The sequence below is a fragment of the Cygnus olor genome, chromosome 4 (genome assembly GCF_009769625.2).
Source record: "Cygnus olor isolate bCygOlo1 chromosome 4, bCygOlo1.pri.v2, whole genome shotgun sequence".
In the NCBI taxonomy this organism is placed as follows: Eukaryota; Metazoa; Chordata; class Aves; order Anseriformes; family Anatidae; genus Cygnus; species Cygnus olor.
The window spans coordinates 43,780,187-43,796,157 of NC_049172.1; the positions used below are offsets into that span (position 1 = coordinate 43,780,187).

Sequence of the window (15,971 nt, forward strand, 5' to 3'; positions counted from 1 at the left end):
GATTTACTTTTTTTTTTTTTGTAGAACCTCTTCACATGCAAAAGCACAAAAACACTCTGATGGAGCAAGCACATCCTTTGGGGCCATGGAGGTAGCTTTCCTAGCTGAGCTTCTGCTGTGCCAACCTTACGTCCATATGCAGGCTGCCAAGACCAACTTAATTTTCCACAGGATGGGAGGCAGCCCTTACACACATGTACACTCAGCACCCCAGGCTGCAGTCCCCCTTCACACACCTCCAGTTGCAGAGTACTGAATGCACTTCTCCCTCACCTTTCTATTTACAGACCATCAGCTGAGGTCCAATCATGTTGCAGGTCCTCCCTTCTGGCCTTGGCCACGCAGTCCATCACAGGCAGCACCACAAAGATCCTGATTACTGTAAAAAATATTTTTGTTCCTCACCAGCCATATCCCAAGCAGTCTATAAATGAATAAATTTGAGATGTCTCACATCTATGAGGAGTAGTCAGCATTATTTGAGTGTTCTACTCCATGCCCAACATCACCCTCCTTATTTTTACATTTCCTATTATATTTCACATTTATGTACTTTTCACTAGTATCCCCATCCCCTTCACTTCTTCCACTTTTTGGTCCTGTGAGCACCTGGTTTTCCATAAGTCTACTTCTCTACGCTTCCTCCCTGCTTTGGCATGGGACATTTTCTTTGTTTCTTTTCTAAACACAACAGAATCCATGAGCTAACCCTAAGGAAAGTCAAAGACAGAACTAAGATGTAGGATGCCCCATAATGCTTCCCCAGACTTCATTTTCTGCTCAGACTTCTTGATCCAGATACGTTTTCTTTCTACTTAGTAAGATTCAATAGACTTCTAGCGCTTTATCAGGTTCCTTTTGAACATACAAACCTCTCTGAATTCACAGCACAGCATGGCGTAAGTTCCACACAATGCTTAACTCATTGCATATGAGCCTTTGATTTCATCTTGGCTGCTACTAGCTTTATTTCAGACTCTCCCATTACCTGTTCTGGGAAAGATAATGTATAAAGGATTGTTATCTACTCATGCTCTGACACACACAGACCAGACTTCTAGAATACTCCCCTTTCAGGTGTCTCTTCTCTGTGTCAAGTTCCAGCCTATTTGATTGCTCCGTTTATGGAAGCTTTTCCTTAGTTTTGATCATAGTTGTTGATCTTCCGCCATTTTCCAGGTCTGGTACATGCATTTTTGTATTAAGATCTGGACAAAACATACAGATAAATAAAAAAAATAAATAACTGAATCATTTCGGTTGGAAGGGACCTCTTAAGATCATGTAATCCAACCCTCCAGAAGCAGGGTCAGGTAGAGCAGGCTGCCTAGGATAATGTCCAGTCATGTTCTGAGTACCTCAGACAACCTGTGGCAGTGTTTGACCACCCTCAGGATAATGGAGGTTTTCCTCGTTTTCAGATAGTTTCATTATGTGCCCATTGCTTCCTGGCCTGTCACCGAGCACTACTGAGAAGCGTATGGCTCTATCTTCTACATTCCCTCCCATGAGGTATTTCTACACAGTAGTAAGGTTCGCCTGAGCTTTCTCTTTTGAAGGCCAACAGTCCCAGATCTCTCATCTGTACAAAGGTGCTCCAGTCCCTTACTCATCTTTGTGGCCCTTCAGTGGACTCTCACCAGTAGCTCCATGTCTCTTCTACCGGGGAGCCCAGAACTGGAAATGGCACTGCAGCTGTGGCCTCTCCAGTGCTAGGCAGACAGGAACACTGGCCTCCCTTGACCTGCTGGCAACACTTTGTAATGCGGCCCGGGACACTGTTGGCCTTCTTTGTCACAAGGATGTATTGCTTGCTCAAGTGCGGTAAGCATAGTGATGTTTTCTGTCCTGTTCTCTATTATTTTCTCAATTTCTAATATTTAACTTGCTCTTCCGGCTGCTCCTGAGCCATGAGCTGAATATTTTGTGGAAGTATCGGGTTACCTGCAAGTTTCATTCATGTGTGGTTATGCGCAGCTCAAAGTCTGCTGTTTTACATAAGAAGCAAGGATCTTCCCTGCACAGACACATTCACATGACTTTATGTCGTTCAACACTGAATTTCATCGTTCCTTTGTCCAGTAAATTTGCAAAGTCTTTCCAGAATTTCTTATGATCTGCCTTTGTCCTCACTACTCTATCACAAGTGAACTTTCCCAATGTTATCTCTGTTAGAAGAATTGCCTTGCATCTAGTTCTGTCTTCTGTTTGCTACCTTTTAACCAAATAGCTTGCCATACAATGATTTTCCTTTCAAGCCTTAGAATTATTACCTTTCAGGAGATACTTTTGTCAGTTTTGTGGATCCAAGTGACTAGGGCAGTCAAAACACCTTTATCCATACGACTGTTAATTCTGTCAAAGATTTCCAATGGATTCTTTAAGGTAGGGTTTTTCTTTCCTAAAGCCACGGTTACTCTTCTTAAGCAGATTACATTTATTCGCATACCTGCTAATTCAATTTTTTTCTCGTAACATCTGCTAATTTTCCCAGTTTCCCCATGGAAGCTCTTTTAAACACTGGCTTCCCATTTGTCACCATTCAATTCTCACATATCATGGCATCTTGAAGTGCGAGGTTATATACCCTACTTAGCAATTCAGCTACTTGGGAACTCCTGGGTGAATACTGTCAGTGGCCTGCTATTGTTTGTTTTAAAGTGTCCATAGACACTTTTTAGCCACTTCAGTTTCAAAGAGATCTTTTGATTTCCTCATGAAGAAAGTTGCCAACATTCTCACTTTATTCCAAAGTGAACCTTTTGGCTTCTTCTACACAAGTAATGAACTAGTTTGCCTTTGGCAGTCTCATCTTCTTTTATCAGTCTTTTTTGTATTTGATCATTATCTTAAAAACTCTTGGAACATTTCTTTCTCCTGATAGAAGTAAAAAAACAATTCAGTATTAGTTTTTGCTAGATTTTTTTTTTCTTTGGGGGGTAGGCACCTGTTATTTATTCTTTTTTTTTTTTCACATTATATCTTCCATTTTATCTTCTTTTCTTTTTTCTTCACTGAAGGATGTCAACAGCCTTCCTTGCCACGCCAGTTAGCCTCATTAGCTTCTCCTGCTCTTTTCCCTTTTTTAAGACACTGAACACATCAGTGCTGTGTTCACAGTACGGTGCTCCCCTTCACTAACTGTATAACGACCTATCAGGATTTCTCCTGCCCTTTTAGCTTCTTTGCAAAGAGCTTTGTCATTTCTATGTCACTCTACCTTTTGAAGATGAGCTTATTCTTAAACCTCTCTCTACACTGTTTCATGTCCCTTCTCCATGCCAATCATTGATTCTCCATCTTCTTTCATTCTTCTTGTTTCCCACATTTGTTCTCCACCTCCAACTCACTTTGTTCCTTCTGTTATACTTTCTTCAGTTTACTCCTTCGGTTATACTTTCTCCACTTTCTTCCTTCTGTTATGATCCCTCCACTTTCTGTTTTCAAGGATTTTCAGACATTTACACGATGTGTAATGCAAAACAGAGTAAGCTGTACAATTTTATTAAAATGGAGAAACAGTTGAACGTAACTTTAAAAGGGTCAGTAGGCATTAGTGTTAAACTCCTTATTTATCTCAACTGCTGTTTATCAACCACTGCAAATTCATAGAAAAAAATAAGCTTGGCCAAGAATTCACAGCTGCTTCTCTAGGCTGAACAGCACTGGATCATACACAGGAGAACCTATGTACAAGGACATCAGAAGCATTTTCATTTTTAAGCCACAGAAGGAAGGAGACCACTTACAAACAGATGTAACAGAAGACATAGGATGTTTCATAGCAAGCTTATCACAATAGATCAGGCAAATGTGTTAACACTACGAGGGTGCAGGCTTCTCCATCCATCCTTAAAACCTTAAACCAAATATAGATATAACTAATGAAAAAGCAGGCAAGGATGGAGCTGGTTTACAGTACGACAGGGGCTGAATGGAGGACAGTATCTACAGGGAGTAAGACACAGAAAAACTTGTGATGTTGGTACATCAAATCTAGCATTTCATCAAATCACGAAGCAACTCAAAGTTTATGACTGCCTGAATGGGTGGTAACATACAAATGCAAAGACCAAATCACGGCACAAGAGGGCAGCAGGCAACTGAAAACGGCAAACAGCCCTCCCTGCCTTTAACATTTTATTATATATTTTTTTAAATTTAATCTCTCTAACCCCCAAAACGTAGGGAAATAATATTCAGAAATATAACTTTACTGGAAAGAGCAACAATGCTCCCATTTCTGAGAAATAATTAATGACCAAAAGTTACAAAGTTGGTTTTATCAATACAAACTAAGATACTTCAGGATACAGGTACCTCCTTCTTAGGAGAAAAATCTAACATTTACCTGCAACGGCCTGAACTCAGTGGAACAGATCTGATCAGCCCTGAAGATAATTTTCTTGGGTTAAGAGGACAATGTCTACACAGAAAATATTAACTGCAATAGGCTAAAAACAAGGAATAATATGAGTAAAACAACAGAAAACGTTATTTTATGCATTAGGTATTTTTAAAGCATATTGTCATTGTGTTTGAGGACCTCATAAATAATTAATCTGATCAGTATTATTGTTATTCCCTATTTTACAAATGGAAATAATTCAGGCACAAAGCCATTAGACGGCCTTCCCAAAGCCTTATATGCACTCTGTATCAGAGGCATATGGTAAAGCCAACTGAAGCTAATGAATCCAGCACTGTGCCTTTGCCAGGTATGTAAGAAGACACATAAGCATGACACCAAGTGTCCACATTCCTCCTAATGACTCATGTAGTATCCTATGAGTACTTTTCACAAGGGGATGAGATACTGTGTTCAGACAACGTGCACTTGGTAATGGCAAAGCCAATTTTAAATTCAGGTGGAATACGTAGCATCTGTAAGGAAATAAGCTAGAATTTTCTACAGTTTTGCTGCCTCTGACACCTATTATCTCTCTTTTCAAGACTGCTTAATAAGTGGAGTATATAAAGACACCAGTAAACACGTCAACGAAGGAAGAAACATCTGGCTTAACTGCTGGTATATTACAAGCAACATCAAGAAAACTAAAGGCCATCTGCCTGGATTCTGTGAGCAAAGAACACACAGGAGACCCAGAAGGCCCATGACAATTTACTCTGCCACTTAAACACATTCTGTGATGAGAACGAACATTTTTCATTTTTGCAAATTGATTTTTTTTTTAAGTTCATTTTGTGGAAAATACCTTGATATCAAGTTTACTTTAACTGAAAACAGACATGAACCTACATGGAAATACCACTACGAAGTTTTAAGACAGTCTGCTGTCGGTTCCCTGTTGTGTTCTCTTTCACAGAGACAGTTCTCCAGTTCAAATGTTATCTACTAAGTAATTTCTATTTCCTCTTCCCACATCAACCTCTTTCCCAGCCCTAGTTTACTCCCTCCCCGTTCGTTTTCACTCTTTCCTCTACCCTCCTTCTCTCCTTAGATAAAATCAGTTTAACTACTGGTGCATGACATCTACAACCATTTTGTGTTAACACCTGATAGGAGATAGCATTAGCACATCTTGCCCAACCAAGTCACAGGTCCTTCAGTGTTCAGCAAAGCACTGAAATTATTCTGTCACCACCACACTCTGCTTTTATAAGAAAGTGAAAATGGCGTGTTAGCAATACATAAAACCTTTGCTGTTGGGATACCGAACAGCTAGAAAGAATCTGTTGTCATTGCTAGCTTCTCAGCTAAATATAGCCTGTTAAACAATCATAAAATGGCAGAAGCCATCTGTATTTTGGAATACACTCACAAAAGCTCTGAAACATCAATACCACACTGGATGATTAGGAGAAATAGCACTTAAAACCAAATATGCATATAAATCACAGAATAACAAGCCAAAAGAGCTCTTTGCTATCCCTGGAAGCACTGCACTCTCCTTCTAACAGCTTCTAACACATTTTCTCTCTGACAGCAATCATGAGAGCCTGCCCAAACCAAGTGCTAATTTTTGCAAGGAAACACAGCTGGCCCGCAGTCGGCACGCAGTGCGCCGGGGCAGGAAGTGTGGGAGGGCTCAGTGGTTAACACACCTCCAAGTCAGCGCTAAACCTGGCCTCCAAGGTGCTCAGCGCTGCAGTGGCCACCCTTGGCACGGCACAGCACGGCTGCTCTCCGGCCGGGGAGCTGTCAGCCCACTGCTGAAATGCCCACCTAGTGCCTGCAGCCCAACAGTACCTGCCAAACATTCCTTATCGACCTGCTGCCTGCCTCCTTGATGGACACAACGTTTCTGCTCGCATGCTCAGTCTCTTCCGGGGTCCCACGCTCTGGCAGGCAGAGAGCTGCTACACTCTACCCACCATGGTTTTTCAGTTCCTATGTTTACAGCAGTATTTTTAGACAAATGTACATCATCAAGTTTTGTTTGGAGACACAAGCATCAGAAATTCTTGTTCCTCCCCTAACCTCTTTCAACTCGCTCAATCCCAACCCTTCATTGTTGTCTTAGCTGGACAACTGTATCTGTGCCACTGCTCTTCAAACCTGAAATGGGTCAAATTAAAAAAAAGCCTTGGTCCCTTTGGAAAAAAAAATGAAGTATTTGTGGGGGATTAGTTGGGCGGTATTTTTTTTTTTTTGACTGATCCTTTCCACCATGGCCCTGCAAACAGCTGAATAAGTACCAAGTAACAACGTGGTTTGGCAGTAATAGTGCTGAAGAACAAACTACTTACTGCATCAAGCTCCTGCTGAACTGGAGCAGGGCTGGTTTTAATCCGTTCCCAGTTCTACCCTCCCAGGAACCCCACTACGGTTGCATTTTTTGGGTGGGAGGCTTGGAGGAACGTGAGGAGGCAGGCTACATTTGATCTGCATCTCATTTCCCTGGCCCAGACAACTGCACAACCACGTGAAGCAGTACAATGGCACAAGCAGCCAAAGGATGGGATCAAGAATCAAGCATCCAGAAGAAGATGAGCCCAGTCAGCTCAAGGAGTGCTCACTTGTCCTCCTTACGCATAAACGTTCTGCGTCATAGTAAGACTTTCCTTAAAAAGACTTTTTACAAGGCAAACTCAGAAGTAGAACAGGCTGGGAATTTTTTAGTGAAAAGTTTTTCCACTGGAGGATAACAAATTTGTTGAAACTGAAACTTTTCTTTGCAACTTTCGTTGAAACAGTTTGACAAATCTTTCAACAATAACCATTTCTCAGGTCCAGAGTGGAATTTCTGTTAAAAACAAGAGCCAGTGCACCAGAGCAGACAGCAGCTTTCTGGTGTGGGGCATTCAACAGGGAAGTGACTGCTGGAATTGGGGTCTAATCCCTGTTCTGCTTGATTTGGCTTGTGTGTTTGGACATGCTCCACCAACATCCCTGAGGAGGTGCCTACTTAACAGGCTAATGAATGCCATTGATCAGCATTTTTTTAAATTAGAATAGTTGAAAGTGTCCAACTTCATTTCAGTGTGACATAGGGGAAAAAAATGTTAAAATTGAGAAAATGGCATTTCTGTGAGATGGGAAACTATTTTCCAGCTAGTTCTATCTGGTTCTCATAAGCTTTATCTCATGGTTGACACAATGCTCTGGCAAATTTCCCAGTCTGATACACGTACCTTGTTTACCCTTTAAGTAAAATGCAGTGGGCGGCACAGTGATGAATGTCAAACGAAGAATAGCTGAGGTATAACAGCACCAACAGCAAATCCCTTTATGGAATAAAACAAGCTGGAGGTTGAAAAGTCAATGGGAGAACCAAAATGGATAATAATCTGATTTAAAACTTCTCCATGAAAGTTTCCATATGAGTATCAATCCATCAATAACCCATTTCACAATCAAAAGCACCCAAGGTGTTTTCCCAGCCCCCACGGATGTCCTTATTTTCCACCAAGACGAAGCACCAACACAAATAATTCACTTCAGCACCAAGTCAGATATCAGCAGTCACATGACTTTGGATAACTCATGCTCAGTTTTCAAGTTAAGGAACGATGATTTATGCTTTAAAATATATCATAAACATATTTCAAACTACTTCAAACTTCAGATGAATAGCTCTATACCTATGGAACACTATTTTATGCTTTTAGTCATAAACTATGATTAAAATGGTGGTTCCTTCTCTTGTTCTATTTGAATGTTGCCCACGTACCAAAAATTATCCAGACATAGGTGACTTGCTAAACATCTCACAGTTCACATAATGCAGCATACACATGCCCCAAATCCTCTTAACCCTAGAGACGGATAATTAAACAATTTACGTGAATGTGCCATATTCACTTGTCACAGGCACACTCTTTTACTGCCTCTCCAACAATTAATACTGATTAGTTAGACAGCATCTTTAAAGAGCTAGGACTACACTGGTAAATAAACAGGACAAAAAAAGATCAATATTATGACGTGAAAAATAATGAAGTTGGCAGTATTTTACTCATCACGTAGCCAGTGTCATTTCAAAAACAGCATTTTTCCTTTAAGCGCTGTCACCAGGCCCACACATAGTCTATAAGTGGTGTTATACAGTAAGTAACATGATCTTTCAGCTTAGTCCTTAGTGCAAGAAATTACATTCCTATTTCTGTAATTATTTCTAGCAGATGTTTTGGAGATCTCTCTCTCTAAGCTCAATGTCTGGGGATGTGTTTTTATAGGGGTAAACTGAAATACTGGTAGAGGGGAATTTTCAAAACAGCATGGTTTTGAGCCAACTTGAATTGTACACTCTTCGAATCCCACTGCAACAACAGTTGCAGAAACAGTAATTCAGTGCTACATACCAACTTAATTTTTTTTTAATTCTTTTGACATTACTGAGTTTTTGGAGTTCCAAATTTCCCTTTTCACCACACCCAAGTTAATGGATACAAATAAAAATCAGTCATGTTGATGGGCTCTAGCACATGTCCCTAAATGCGGACAGTGGTTAGATCTCAGACTCAGACTTGTGATAACCAAAATCATACCAGACGTGGCCCACTTCTATTTTTTTTATTTACATGCATTTTATCAATTTCAGCTGTTTTGCAACACAACAAACATGGAACAGCAGCTTCCCTACCACACTTGCAGTTGTGGATTGGATGACAGTTTTAAGACCTTGCTTGTAAATCCAAATTGGATGTTTGTTTGTGTACCTAAGCCTTTTAATTTCTAACACCAAATATCACTTTCAGACCTACCCAAGAGTAAGTTCTCGTCTCAGCCATCCAAGTGTAATTCAAATTGCCATTTGAAAGTGAATTCAAATGTGGCATACAAAAATCATTTCCAAAGGAAATTCATGCGAAGTGTTCCTAGCCTCACAAAACCCTTTTCAACAGTATTAAATATGTTTGTAATACTCAGATTCCTCCAAACAGACTGTCCAAGTCATCAAACACAAAAACAGTAACATGCACGTGACTAGAGCTGCCTGAAAATGTTAAGAAGGCAAATTAAGAGAAAGCTAAATTGCCAAGCTTTCTAACACATCTCGATATAAGAGCAGTAGGAAAAGCAGTAGGAAACCACTGGGAGATCCAAAATATCATATTGCTTTGTCTCATCTAGCAACATGTGTATTATAGGATTACATTGCAGCCATTACGACACCTCAGAAAGAAGAAAAGCAGATGAAAGAACATTTAGGGAAGCAGCTTTTAAACTAGTGAAAAACTCGCTTGTAATTTTAAAAGTTTTCAGCAATTTCAGTGATTTTTTTCTTTCTTTATCAAAACCACAGCTCTCTGCATAACCGCTGTTCGCTGTGAGGCAGGATCTCCTATGCGTTCAGCTGTTTTATCTGTGCTACATTCCCATCAGCAAAGGCTTCCTCTCCTCTAGACTACATGCGAGAAAGAGCAAGAGGGGCTAAGAAGAGCTGAAGACACAAATGCTGACACGCCTCACAGAACAGGCACAACTGAGAAAGAGTGGTTGTTTTGTGGATTGTGTCCTCCTTATGCCCTAGCATCTTAATGAAGGTATCTTATTGAACACTGTCAGTAGTAGTTTACTCTCAGTGTTGCAAGTTGGACAAAGGATACATGCCCAATTCACTTTCTCTCACTATGTACGCAAAAGATCTGTTTTAAACTCACAGCATGATAATTTGCTAACGCCGTTTGACTTGTGCCTGACACTGCCTCTGTGTGCCTCACTGAAGAATAAATTAACCACCTCTTTCAATCAGTATTGTGGAAGTAATACCAGGTGGACCCATTTAACGTTTTTATTTGTCCTGTACCAACCGACCTTCCTAGTAATTACTCTCTATTTACTCCTGATTTTGCACTCTAAGGTTTTTAATTCCCATTTTATCCTGCAAGATTTAAATGAAGGGAATAGGTTCTCACTGGCAAAACAGAAGCACCATGGTCAACATCTCTCAAAAAAGCAAGTCTTAGTAGTGTCAGATATACAGCAAACTGGGATAATTTCACCTGACAAGAGAAAGTTGCTTAGACGTCCCTATTACAGCTACATTGATTTCCACTCTAGAAGTTAAACGAACCTGGGAGGTGGTCCCAAGCAGGCCAAAGGAGGCTCTGGATGGAGATATTGCTCTTGTGACTTTCTCACTACCAGTGTGCCAGTGGCTTAGTAAGGCAGGCTCAGGAAACAACCCGATGGGGATTGCCCCTGCTGTTTCCATTGATTGCGTTCTCCATAGAGGCAGCCTCAACAGATGTATGCCATCACACACCACTTCTGGTCAGAGCAGACTACAAGAGGAGGCTGAGCAGCGAGTTAGCTGTGCTGGCTGAAACTCCCCAGCCTTGTCAGTTAAGGGAACAGCAGCTCACCAGGAACCAATGTGACATTTTGTGCCTTTGGAGGAGGAAAGGGTAGAAGGACTGCTGTCTTGTCATACATCTCACTTCACATATTATTTGCCATTACAATAGTAAGCTTAAACCAGAGACTCTCAAAAATTAGTAATATGATTTAGTTGTTTCTTTAATTGTTCTTTAATGGTAGGACCATTTCATCTAAAGGCTCTGGAAAGACTATTCCAAGATCATCAGCTTCACTCATTTCTTCACTGAAAAGGTTGTGGAGCATTGGAACATGCTGTCCAGGGAAGTGGTTAAGTCACCATTCCCAGAGGTATTTAAAAGATATGTAGATGCGGTGCTTAGAGACACGGTTTAGTGACAGACACGGCAGTGCTAGGTTAGCAGTTGGACCTGATGATCTTAGAGGTCTCCTTCAACCTAATGATTCTACGATTATCTGTGGGAGAAACCAAGGCATGGGTTTTGGATGCTTTTACCACACAAGGGTCATGTCCGAAGGCCTTGCATTCAGTAGAGGCAACAAAACAAAATACTGTACATCAACTGCCCCTTTGTAACCCACTGCTCAGTAAAGGGAAGCTTACCTGATGGTAACTGCTCCTGTGCAAGCCTCTATCTTATAGACTGCAGCAGCTTAACTCCCAGTGGAAGGAGAAAATGTCTTACTGCCTGAGGGTATCTAGTTTCTGTCTACAGCCATGGCTGTAGTGTTAAGCATGTACGAGTTCTCAGGCTGAGGGTTTTCTTAGATTTCAGAGATTGCAGACAGGCTTGACAGACTGGTATCCTGGTATAAATGCACTGCATGTTTCTTGACTCCTGTAAGTGGATATGAAGCAAGAAACAAAATTTTTATGACATGGGATTTCAAGTTCCACAATTTCAAACTTCCCTGGCTGGTACTACAATCTAATTAGAATTCTATAATTCCAAGGAGAAATTTTCTCCCTTCGTGTATCTGTGTCACTCTAGTTAAAAGTCTAACCTGACAATGAGCTGCTAAGATAACAGGACACTTTGTGAGACAAAGCTTAGCATGTAGCCCCTCAGCAGGGGATCACAGCAAGGATACGCACATTCAGGAAGCATCCAATGGTTAATGAAAAATAACGTATCCTGAAATCTCAGGCTGAAATGCTCCAGTGTGGAGCACACTTGGTTGGCTTTACAGGGACCCTTTGCTGACTTTCTAAAGCAGCCCAGTCAAGTGTTAATGGCAGTCACCTTTACACCACTCCTTTAAACTACCATCCTCACACCTGTGTCATGGGGGTTCTTCTGCTTCCATTTACTTCTCCCATTCTCAGCAGCAGGCTCTGACTGTCAAGCTCTCTCAAACTGATTTCTAGACTACTGTCTCTGGCCTTCCTATCTGCTATAATATCCAGCCCTCTAGCACAAAAGAGAGGAAATCAGCAGATTCGTGAGTTAGCAGGTGCACCACAGCGTAAGTAATGTAACTATCTTGTAACAGGCTGCAGTCTTCTGCATACAATCCCTCACCTTTTGGAGATGCTAATACATCAAAAGCTGTTACACATAATAGCACAGATAAGTCTATTGCATCTGGTAAGAGTTATTTTTCCTCACAGGAAAAGCTGGGAGCAAAGGAGTTGATTTTTCTCTTCCTCTCTTGGGAATTAACTTAGAAATCATTAAAACACTACAGAGACAACGTATGAGATGACTGAAACATACTGCAGGAAAATACAGTAGCCATTACTTTTTTGCTGTGGAGCAGCCCTGGGACAGGTTTGTACAAGATCAGGGGTAATGACAACCACCTTCTCTGAAAGCACTGGGATTTGATTAAAGTGAGAACAGCTGGTGCTCCATGCCATAAAGAGAACACACAGACTAAACCCTGCATATAACAGACACCCATATTCAGCAGACAGATGAGGAGGCACCAGTAGGTGGTGCCCTAGAACAGGCACTGCAACACCTCTGGAGGTTTGCTGAGCACCGCGCAATGGCTCATCATCCTCAGCAGAAAGCAGTTCCTCTGCAAGGTGCTCTTCTTACCAGTTAGTGTCCCTGAAAGTCAGGAGCAGATCATTTCAGTTTCCATAATTATCAATTTCCAAAGTACCAATTCACTTAATGAAAAAAAAGCTTTTATTAAAAAGTTAATCATAGGAAAAGCTTGCAAACAGCAAAGCTCCTTTACAAGAAATCCTTCAGAGAATATGACTAATGTACCTGTACTTTTTAAATATTATAAAACATTGAGTCAAGGCCTACTCATTTTCTGATTTTTTCTTTTGTTGTTTTCTCTTTACAAACTTTCAATCATTTTCTGGATGGAAAAAAACATCAGACTAGTTTCTGAATACAAGTAAAAGTCCTTTCACTTTTAATTAGAATTCAGGATTCTCACAAGCGCTGCAGTGTAAGAGGCCCCCGTTGCCTACAGCAGGAAGAGAACTGCTTTTCAGTGCGCTGCTTGGTACATCTGGAGTTCTCCCACATCCAGTGAGTTTGAACTCACTTTCAATGAGCTTGAGCTTTTCTCTCTGCATCCACTGATGTACAGAGGATGCCCAGATGCACACAGATTTAAAATAAATGTTTGAGCCTTTGCATGTATATATTGACAAGAAAGAGGCAAACTCTTTTCAGTGACAGTCACTGCTTGTGTGCATGCTGAAGATTTAGTCTGTGAGCTCCTAATCACTGGTACAATGGCAGTTACCTGAAGCATATTTTAGCATGGTTTAAAAAGCTTAATATTAGAAACACAGAACGGTTTGGATTGGAAGGAACCTTAAAGATCACCTAAGTCCAACCCCCCTGCCATTAGTACTCTCCAATTACTCAACATTTTTGGGATTCTATGCTACTGTACAAATAATGAATTGCATAGAAAGAGGAATATTTAAATAATATTAGCATGAAAAAGAGAAGAACTCAAACGTTATTGCTTGCCAATGCGTTTCCTGTGCAGACATGCTGCAAGGGCTTTAATTCTGTATTTTCTGAGGAATGGCTACGTTCACTTAGTAGTATTAATGCACCTCCCCTCCCAGGAGCTGCCAGAGCTGATCAGCTTTTCAGTCTTCAAACCCAGATTCCTTGTGCCACTGCCAGAGCCCTTCTCAGTAACATCCTTCTGCCCAGCTATGTCCACCAGCCTCCCCGCACCCTAAGGCAGGCCCCAGACACAAGCCCTCACCTTTCTTGGAGCCCCAAGCCTCCTGCCGCACCCTGTGCCCTACACCCTGAAGGCATCCCTCCGAGTCTTGTTTCCCCACCGCACGAGCACCACTTCCTCTCCCAATCTCAGTTGCTCTCCCTCAACCCTCCACTACATACCCCATTACCGTTCCCAGTCTGCTCTCCTCTGCAGCCAAGGATAGCTCATTTTCTCTTCTCTAGCTCAGTCAAGCTCAAGGAACACTTCAAGTAAGATATGAAGAGCTTGTTTCCTAACTCATCGGCCTCCAAAAAAGAATACAACTTCTTCTTGGTGCTAAACCATTTCTGCAGAGAGGGAGACTGGAAATAAATTGAAAGGAAAAAAAAAAAGGTTAAGATATTTAGGAACTGGAGAGTTTTAGTTTCCTCTTATAGGACAGTTTTAAATATTATTGAAAACAATGCAAATTTAAACATAAAGAATTATTTTTTTTAATATTGTTTAAAATCTCACAACAAAGTATGTTTTTTTTTCCAATTTTTTTTCCTTAGAGCTTTTTTTTGATGATTCATGCTGATAGTCACTAAGGTAAAAAAGACTATTTAAACAATCATGAAATAATACAATACTTTGTGCTGGCCTTATTTTATGAAGTGGCAGACCCATTCTTGCTTGCTGTTTCAACCACATAGAATAATGACTTCTTTTCACTTTTGTAGTTTCCAGTTTCAGCATTAAATTAGACAGCCTAGCCTACTTTAAGTTCCCCATTAATGAAAGACTAATCCATAGAAAAAAGTGTGTGAGAAATTTAACGAGTCTATAATAATATTAATCACCTATAATATTAATTATGCTTTTGCTAACTTGTGCTGAGTATTTATGCTTCCTGTTTAACATCAGAAATTTGTCTCTCCCGGATCTTGGTTTCATTCTTTGTATTTTTCTTAGGCATTTAAATGGCATCTTTTGACATTTTTGTTTAGCCACATACAGCTAAGGTTTTTGGAGGCACAGTAATAAAACTGCTTTATGAGACAGCCATAAAATATACAGTATCGTATAAAAATATTCCTCCAGTTTCTTTGAATGTAGGATTTGAACACCTATTTTCACAGATATCAGACTTTGTTATACCTCATGCACCAACTGGAGAATTAAGTCTCACATTTAACAAAGGGATTTCCCCTTTCTTTCCCTAGGCACTAACCACATGTAGAATAGACATAAGCTATCAATTACACGGTCCCTGTGTTGAATACGTAAACTCCCAGTGAATCAACAGGACTGGAAAAAAACACAGCGCCTTGCAAGGAAGACACATAGGCTTGCCTGCTAGCTCTATGATCTGACTGCTGGATTATTGGCTTTTTTCCCCATCTTTTTAAACTATGACTATACAGACTCTGTCATGTAATAGATCATAAAAACCAGAATACATTTAATAACCATTAGTGAGCTCTTTATTACCACAGAAGCAGTAATCACTAGTAAGAAAGAGGACAAGAATAAAGAAGCAGTGGTAGGGAAAATCATTATAATAGAAAACACTCCAAAAATAACATCTTGAATGTTACTAGAGGACCTAGGTTGGGAAGGTAGCAGTACTGCCCCTCTAGTCAACAGTCCCTGGATGAGGTACTACTATCTCAGTTTGCAAAAGCCTGCTAATGGTCTGAATGTGGATATACAATTGGCTGACCAGGCACTGTTACGAGCACTCTTGGCACATGAGAGACTTACAGCACGCTCAGGACAGCGTTATTCTGCACAGATGTAAAATTGTGCAAGTACTCCTAGTAGTCAAAACCAGACTCACTCTCCAGATAATGCTGCATAGGAAGAGTTTCGGTAGCGAGGCAAGAAAACCCAACTTTTGCTCTCTACCTTCACTCTAAGTCCCATGAAATTCCTTGATAAAGATTTCCTATCACTAGCTTCCAAAACCTGACATAATCAGTGTAACAGAGACCAGCAACAGACCCTCAAATCTCCTACCCTTAAACTAAAGGCAGCGAATGAATCTCAAGTATGAGGTGTCACTTTGAAGACTGTTCTGAGACAC

General features: G+C 40.7%; 1 long non-coding RNA gene across 1 annotated transcript in view; it reads right to left on the minus strand.

Annotated features, from left to right (window-relative positions):
- LOC121069875 overlaps positions 1-15,971 on the minus strand; it is an 86,516-nt gene that overhangs the window by 39,927 nt on the left and 30,618 nt on the right. The window contains exons 2-4 of the long non-coding RNA XR_005819703.1: positions 14,083-14,265; positions 11,352-11,586; positions 274-1,208 (exon numbers count right to left, since the gene is read on the minus strand). This is a non-coding gene — a long non-coding RNA (uncharacterized LOC121069875). The remainder of the gene's footprint in view (positions 1-273; positions 1,209-11,351; positions 11,587-14,082; positions 14,266-15,971) is intronic.